The sequence below is a fragment of the Camellia sinensis genome, chromosome 3, assembly GCF_055761805.1.
Source record: "Camellia sinensis isolate YWXY chromosome 3, ASM5576180v1, whole genome shotgun sequence".
NCBI classification, from domain to species: Eukaryota; Viridiplantae; Streptophyta; class Magnoliopsida; order Ericales; family Theaceae; genus Camellia; species Camellia sinensis.
The window spans coordinates 107,506,906-107,516,043 of record NC_138963.1 but is presented as its reverse complement, the minus strand read 5'-3'; the positions used below and the strand labels follow the sequence as shown (position 1 = coordinate 107,516,043).

At 33.4% G+C, this 9,138-nt stretch overlaps 1 long non-coding RNA gene across 1 annotated transcript; it reads left to right on the top strand.

Moving 5' to 3' along the window:
• Positions 1-340: 340 nt before the first annotated feature.
• Positions 341-8,719, top strand: LOC114266031 (uncharacterized). Its single transcript, XR_014363137.1, has 5 exons — positions 341-475; positions 596-653; positions 5,606-5,856; positions 6,943-7,337; positions 8,362-8,719. It is a non-coding gene; the product is annotated as an uncharacterized LOC114266031 (long non-coding RNA).
• Positions 8,720-9,138: the final 419 nt, after the last annotated feature.

The window sequence follows — 9,138 nt, the reverse complement described above, 5'->3', positions numbered from 1 at the left end:
AACTAAAAATATTTTGGTCGCAAAAAAATGACATTTGCCGACTGAAACAATTTTCGTAGCTAAAATTTTATACTCTTACTTACTGACTAAAGTAATTTTGTTGCAAAAAAGTGATTCTTTGCAACTAACTTAAAACATTAGTAGTCAAAAATATAGGTGAGAAGGTGAAAAACTAGGTGGGAGAGTAAAATCTTTTAGTGACTAATGCAATTTTGTCGCAGATATCAAAACGACGTCGTTTTGATATCTAAATGCACAGAGAGACAACGGCCGACCAACACTGTTGTAGAGGATAACTAATTCCAACCCTTATACTATTGAAAAAAAAATGTACCTCTTCGATCACACCTCAGTTGAGCGAATCACCTCGCCTTACCATCAACGTTGCCGTCGACTGTTCTCGCCTCTCCACCGTCAGCACTGCTGTCCCTTTTTGCTATTTGTGATTCGTCTTTGCCTCGCCACTGTCATCTAGGTATTTTTTTTTTCAACCTTCTGTCTCTCTTTGTTTATATCTCTATCTCACTTTTTCTCTTTGATTTCTCTTACTCCTCTTTCTCATACTCTTCTCGTTCTACAATGTCTCACCCACCAGGGCCCTCACCAACTTGATTTTTTGGAGCATCTTCAACTCTCCCTAAAAACAATTTGAGGTATAAATCCTCTCTGTCTCTCTCTCTCTCTCTCTCTCTCTCTCTCTCTCATTCTTTATATGCCTCTTCTTCTCCCCCTCAATGTTTCTATTGATGTTTGTTGCATTATGTCCGAGTCATAATAGCACTTGAGATGTACACCTTGAATGTTTGTAGATAAACCAAATCGAGCAATATATCTAGCTATCCAAATTCTTAAGCATATTTGATAGAAGCTTCTATCAAATCTGCCCTTCAATTGTTACTCTCATTGTTTTTGCTAGTTATGAAACTTGCTATAACTAATTGGTTGAACAATTAGGAAAACATGCTGGATTTTTGCTTTAATTAGATTGGCAAGCTGCTGGGATATGTTGATAATAGGATTTCAATCCGTTCTTTGTGAAGTCCCTCAATATGTGATGTTCCCTTAGAGTGTTTTATTTCTTATATTGGGAAATATACTTAATGAGAATCAACAACTTGGCTAAGCTTTTGTAATTTATTTGTGAATTACAAGCGAATTTGTGATATAGAAGATAAGTTAAGGATCAATTTGCAATTTATTTAATCGATAGATAGAAAATTTCCATGAAATGTAATAAATAATATATATATGTGTGTGTGTGTATTTTGAATTCTAAAGAGTAATATTCTTGCAAGTAAACATTTAGCGTCCATTTGGCATGGCATCAAAAAACAAAGGATGGAATAAGGCTTGTCTACCATTAAATCACATTTATATTCTTATAATCTATGAAATCCTACACACATCTAGAAGACCATAATACCCATCAATATATTGAACAAATTTCAGATAGGCCAAAACCCTAATGATGTAAATAGTCCAAGCTTCAATAACTTTTTACTTTTTTGTTTTTTTTCCTGGGTTTCGAATTCCGCCATCATGAATTTTTTTTTTTTGGGTGAATAACCGTCATGAATTTCATATACATAACAAACGAAGAAAGTGATTCCAACTTCCAAAAATTTGTAAAATGGGACCTACTTAAGCTTCCAAACAATTTGTAAAATGGGACTTTACAAATTAACAAAGAAGTCATGGAAAAGTTAATGCCATGGGATTTTCACTAATTTTCCCTTAAAAAATGGAGGAGAGGAGGGAAAAGATCACTTTGAAGATTCATTTAAAAATTGCCATTGGAGAATAGAATTTTAAATCCTAGTCTTTTTCTCTCTTTCCTCCTTATCCTTCTCTTTCCCTTTTTTGAGATCAAATTGGCTTTAGCAATAGAATTTTGGCATTTGCTGCCACAGAACATGGTGTGCTACAGTTTACACTCAACGTGCTTGTTCTTGGATTTTCTGCAATTAAGTCATTTGAACATGGGCTTCCTTAAGTGTGCTAGGTTTTACTAAAATGGTTTGAACTTTAATGACCAATTCTTGGTTTCAGTTTGATCAATGTTTCCTCAAAGAATAGTACTAGAATATTAAAACTGTTGCCAACATTATCTTGGGATTATGTTCTGCTAATTGAATGTGCATTTAGGTTATAAGTTGTAAAATTTAGTTTTGCTAAAATTGCTAGACTTTAAGTTGTTGCGTGTTCATGCTTCTATGATTTTGCGACCTAGTAATCTGGTTGTCTTCTTTGTTTTCTGTCTTTTGGCTTGGTCAAGTGTCTTATGCTTTCTCATATTGCATTTGTGCGAAAAGTTAAAGGATCTTTCTTCCCAACTGATTTTCTAGTATTACTTGGCCTTCTTTTTTCCTTTTTCTATCTTTTTTTTTTTTTTTTTTTTTTTTTTTTGAGAAACCTATCTTCTGATGTGAGTTTCAAGTTGTGCAAAACACTTGGATGTTTTAGATGTAAGAATTTATCTAGTTTTTATTTTTTTATTTTTACAAATGATGTCCAATTAACAAAACACGTTTACGAATTTGTTCTACATGATATATTCTAAGAAATGAACAATTCGGATCATTAAATTGAGACAACTTCACCACTCGTACAATAGTGACTTTTTTGATTCACTAGCAAATCACTACAATAGCTTTTGATTTTTTTTAAAAGAGAACATGAAACTACAAAAGTAGCCCACAGAAGAATGTTGAACTCCGTTTTGGCAGCTAAAATGTATTTATAACCCAAATGATTTATGCTCCATTTCTTCCAAGCACAATATTTTTCGGCCAAGAATAATTTTTTTAAGTTTGATTGAGACCTTAAAACTAATGTATTAATGATTGTATTACTAGTGATAGTGGGAGTGGTGGAGAGAGAGAGATGGCAAAAGACAAGTCAAACCATTACTTTTCTACGGAAATCATATACAATGCCATGCATTTGAGTAATTCAACAACTATCTTGATTAGTAGTTCACGTGTGATAACTAAACTACCATTACCTTTTGACCAAACAAATATCTATAGTCACCAAGCCTGTGTTTGACACACACACACAGGTGCAATATTGTCTCATGCTTTAAATTGAGAAGGCTAATTACAGAACACCAATGCAGCCTGTTGATGTTTCTACGTTATAACAAGCTGCATTTATATTAGGAAACAAGAATTACCTACAGAAATTGCAGTAGTGCTTCTCTGGTACCTAAAACAAATAAAAAAAACAACAATTTAGAAGGATATATATTGTTTACAACTCTAGACATATGCTTGAAATGAAATTGGCTCCAAAGAATTCTTTGTTTAGAATCTACTTACACGTATGACATGGAATGCACAAGTTTCTGGAGGTCATCAGCCAAAAAGCCAACCTCATCTAATAGGATGTGGTAATGTGTTGGCCTTGTAGTCCTTTATTAAGAAAAACATGGGTTAAAGCAAACAGCCAAGGTTCAATATATTCTCATTGTCAGAGTGAAAAGAATAGCCACACAAGGACTAAACACTAGTAACTTTTTACTGCATTATCCTTCACAAATAACTAAACACTTGTAATTTAATAGAAATTTTAAATCAACTAATGATTCTATGGATAAAATTTTTTAGCAAATTTTATAGGAGGAAGCTTACAAGAAAGAGATAAGTGTGTTTTAGATGTGGAAATCTCCTGCTAGAATTTAAGCATTCAATTAGAATATGAGAATTCTATGGGCTGACTATAGTTTTATAGTGAGAAGACTAGCAAGAGAGAGAGAGAGACTCAAATTTCCATTGACATTAATCAGCTATATGATTTAATAAAGGGTAAGGTAGTTGCTGCTTAGGCTAAAACGGTCAGTGGCAGTAGAGAGAAGAGAAGGGTAGCGGTCATGGATCAGTTCACAACATTAAGCTATCAAGAGAAAATAAGGAGAGAGAATGAGCCCAAAAGGATATGACAAACTTTGTTGTCTATCACTGTCCCTGCATAATATAATATAATATTATTATGGGTTTTATATTCAATGCAAGATTAGATTTTCTACATGATTTATAAGTGCTAACCTGGTGGAACATTGTCAGGAGATCTTGGCTGGAAAAATTTTGTATGGTGATTTTTGTACACAACAATAACCACAAACTTGTGCAACCACTTCTCATCAAGGAACTTTCAAGACTGCATAAATACAATACATTTTCAACTTTTTCATTTTACCAGGCAGGAGAGAAGGAGACACAATATCTAAGCACATTATCAAAGGGCATTAGTTAGCTAGAAAACCTCGATAATTTGATCGAGTTTGATGTTTAGAACTTGGTTGAGCTATGATTCACTCACTTCATCCCTGGAAAATTTCACAACATTATTAATTAAGAATTAAGGCAAAGAAATATAAATGCGTGTGGATCTCAAAACAATGAGATGAGCATATATTAGATAGTACAAAGGAAAGTAGAACAATTAAAAACAAATGAGGAAATACACATGCATGTACAAAAATTTAATGATGTAGAGACCTATCAGATCTAACAAGTGTTGATGTAAAAAGTCGATGGTATGAACATGACCCCTTTGTATTCCCAGCTCAAGTCGAACAAGTATTTTATGTTAATGATACCAATTTAGGTGAGAATTGGAAAGTTGTAGAATGATTCCACCATTGAGGAATCTAGAATGTGCTAGAGATGGATGGTTCACTTGACGATGCTCTCAATAGTGTGTTCCAAAAAGACGAAACCATCGAGGTTGTACCAATTATGGACGGAAATGGTATGCAAATTGAAGGCGGTGGCGATCAAGGGGTTTTGTGTAGAGTTGATATTGAAGGTGAAATTATTCTTAATACGGTGGTTTTACAATCTCATAGTCAAACACAAGTCGAAGGTGTTGATGATGCTTTCATTTGTAATACCGATGATGATGACTTCATTGAGGATGATGGTAAGCAAGAAGAAGACGAATTTAACATTGATTCGGATATAAATCATAACATAAAACCTTGATGTATTTATTTAATAGATAGTAATTGAGGAGATACTACCACAGTTTTTGTTATATATGTCTTCAATATCACTTACAATTTACATAAATGGATTAATATATATGAAATTAAGATTTTCATGGATGTTCATTTCTTACTTATATATTTGTTAATTATCAATCTTGATGTATATACATGTACACATTTAAAATTTGTGCTTATCCATGTGCTCATTGTGCTCTTTGCCTTTGATTATTTTAAAATTTAACAGAATAGCTTCTGGAAAAAAGATTTGCCATTTAACACCACCAAAGAGGGCATTAATTGAACCCTACTCATTCCCAACCGATACAACTAAACCTTGTCCTGAATGTCTTGTAGCGGATGGATCTGAGACTATTGCACCAACTCCAATTCAAACTAATGCGTTGTCAAGATCTGAGACTTTTGCACCATCTCCGTCTCAAACTAATGCACCAACTAGATCTAAGACTGTACCATCTCCGTCTAAAACAAATGTACCATCTCCTCAAAGTTAAATGAGTGGCACATGCAATTAAATATGTTTCATCTAGTTGTAATTTATCTATTTGTTTATATTTTTAAATTTGTAAATACACTAATAATATTATCAATTAGCAGGTGCATCTTCATCAAGGTGTGTGCACGGACCAACAATTGGAAAATCAACAGAAAAAAGAATTGCCAACAATAATGGAAACAAGCTCTACATTCCAATCACCGAGACATTCAATGCATTGGAAGGTGTGCTAGTGACCCCAGAATCTAATGAGATTAGCATTCACGTTAGGAGAATGTGCCCCATTCAAGGCGTTAGCAGTTGGACTATTGCTGATCTAGCGACAAAAGGGGCTGTTATACAAGCTGTCTGGGTATGATTTAATTTCAATCATGGTCTATGTGGATTATGGAAAAAGTGCTCTTTTCATGTGCATATAGGATGGATGGTTAGGAACTTTTTTTTTTTCTTTTTAAGTGCTAATTGCTGGTTATGAAAGCTTCAAAAAGTCTAATTACATAATGAGTATGCAAAGTCTTAAAAAGATGGAATGCTCTGTGAACTCTCGAAAACCTTTTAAGGTTTTGTTACTGTACCTAAATATTTTCAGCTTTCACATGTGCAGTGATATTACTTATTTGGTTTGTATTGATTATATGATAAATTTGAAATTGGGGATGATTATGAGGACAATTCACTATCTCAGCAAGTTATGGAAAGGAAGTATTATGTGTTACATAGAGATTAGAAGTGCAAAATGAAGAAGAAATGGGAGAAGCTTGTGAATGTAGGAACTGACCCTTATGCTCATCCATAAAAAGGAATGAGCCTAGATGATTGGAAGTATTTGATTGATCATGTATGATTGGATCCCAAACAAGGTATGTTATGATTTAGTTATAAGATAGTAATATGTTATTAACAAGTAATTGAAATCTTATGGAATGAAGGATCAATTTATGTACCTATAAACAACTCTAGTCCCCTTGTATGTCTAACTACCTTTAATATTACTTAGTACTCTTATCAATAGTAGCTATATATGTAACAAACCCTTATAATATGGATTATGTAGCGTCGTTATGACACTGACAAACTTAACAGGAGCAAGCTACCCTATAATCACACTAGTGGGTCTCAATCTTTTCCAACGACGATGAGCATTGCGGTGAGACGTATTTCATTGATTTTATTAACTTTATCCACACTTATTTAATATGTTATCACATTAATGAAGGAGTGTTGATCTTGGTGTTTGGCATTTCACAAGTAAATGAAAATGGTGGACTGTTGCTAGATATCTGTGATTTCTTCAAGGAGACTCATTAGAACAAGAAAACAAAAGAGTGGATTGATCCTATATGTCATGATTTACATGCAAGTATTCCAATCATTTGGACTCTTATAGTGACTATTGTGTTTGATTTATATTAACAATATTTATATTTTACAATTACAGGAGCATATAACAACAATGCAGGATAAGTCTATCGAGTCTGGAACGCCGATGACGCAAAAAGATATATCAAGAGCGGTTCTTGGGATGAACAGGGGATAGTTAAGAGGATTTGGGGTCGGACCAAAGCCCTCTTCCTATGATTCTGGGTCGAATGGTACATCACAAGCATGTGAGGAGTAATAAAAAAGGCTTACATCCAAGTTGGAGATACTCCGTGAGAAGCAACAGAGACACCATGAGGAGCAGTAAAAAAAAGGAAGAGGAGCAACAAATAAAAGAGACAGAGACTGCAAGACAACGTGAGGACATGCAAAGGCAGATTTTTGGACTTTAGAGCATGTTGGTGCAAGTTTTGGAAAATGGTGCCACCAAATTACCCACCATAGCTAGTCATGGTATTGGGCAACTGTGTTAAACCATATTTCATTATATTTATGTTCAAAATAAAGGCAAACAAACGTGTGATGAGAATATTAGAGAAAAAAATGTGAGACAAAAGGGAGAAAACGGGTCATTCGAGGGGTAAAAATTGGAAACAACATTGAAACAACCCGAGATCATAATGATCACCTCAGCCTAGATTAAGCAAATTTGTGAGAGCAAGCGGCGCATTGATGGGATGCACGATTAGAGATTTATGCAAGAAATTGTCCATGAAAAAGCGAAAATGGGCCTTTTGGAGGGGGAAAAAAAAAGAGACATATCATTGGTAAACCTCTAATGCAACAGACTTTTTGTGGCAACCTCATCTAGGAAAGATATGCTTTCGACTTCACAGAGATGCAATGACTGTAGAAATAAGAGTTATGGCCAGTAGTGAATAACGTGCATTCACAAAATTACCATATAGCAAAAGGCTACATATATCTTCAATTAGCTTAAGCCTCCAACAAAATGTTTTCAGAAAATCCCATCAATCACATGGACTTCCAATTGATAGAATTTTAGATTTCAACCTAGAAACGAAAGCCACAACTAAGAACAACTCTTTAAACAATGGTGTGACTTCTAAATTCAAAATAGCTTGAGCCAACAACAAAACACCACATTTTCTGCATAGTTCTTGAAATAGTAACAAAAGCAAACATTTCTTTAAAGAACAATAAAAATAAGCCTTATTTGAGTAAAGATCATAGATGAAAAAGTCAGGGGATGAGGCCAATGTGGTTGGTATTAAAACTAGACGACAAACAATATTGGAAATGATGATATTGATAGAATTGTAATGTCTTTTAGATATATACATATGAATTTTGTTATTTTATTTACAAAATGGTATTGATAGTCATTTAATTTGTTCATGTTACCTTTACTTTCCATGGACATTTTTTATTTTTTGTCCAATTTTACAATCATTTGATGTGTAAATATTTTTATAAAAAAATTATCTGACATTATTTCTCTTTTTCTTTGGTACAGATGGATGAACTCATTCACGAAACTAAATTGTGCAGGACTAGTTGGCACTTGTTACAATTTTTGAAGGATTTTATATTTGTTGGATAGATGTGTATGAAAAATATTTGGGTTGACTAGAAGTTATATTTTTGGATGGATGCGTATGGAAATTACTTAGGTAGACTACTAGTTATATTTTTTGATAGATGCGCGTGGATAAAAATTTAAAACATAATAACAAGTACTTGTTATGTTTTAAATTTTTATGCTAGATGAATGTGAATTGGATGATTATATCTATTACATGACATTTTTAATTGGAGGAATATGTAGTTTGTAATTACTTGTGGATGAAAACTTATAATAGTTGATGACTTTAGTTAAACAGGTTTAGGATTTGATGATTTATGTATTTTGTTGAATGTTCATGATTCAATTGATTTTATTGGTTTGAATGATTCTTGCAAATTACAGATTATATTGAATGGATTGGATGAATTATTATAAATTATAAGTTTATTTTGTTGGATGTTGGCGACCAAATTTTGGTTTTGTTTTTCCTTTTTTAGCAACCAAGTGATTAGTTGGGAAAGATAAGTAATACTTTTGCCGACTAAATAATGTAGTTGATGTATCACCACTCACATTTGATGACCAAAATATTGGTAGGCGAAAGGGTACATGTGGTGACTAAATAATTAGTTGGTAAATTATTAATTTTGGCAACCAAAGGGTTTGGTCGCCAATAGGTCTATTACCGACTAAAGCTTTAGTTGCGCAAACATTACTTTTCGCGAC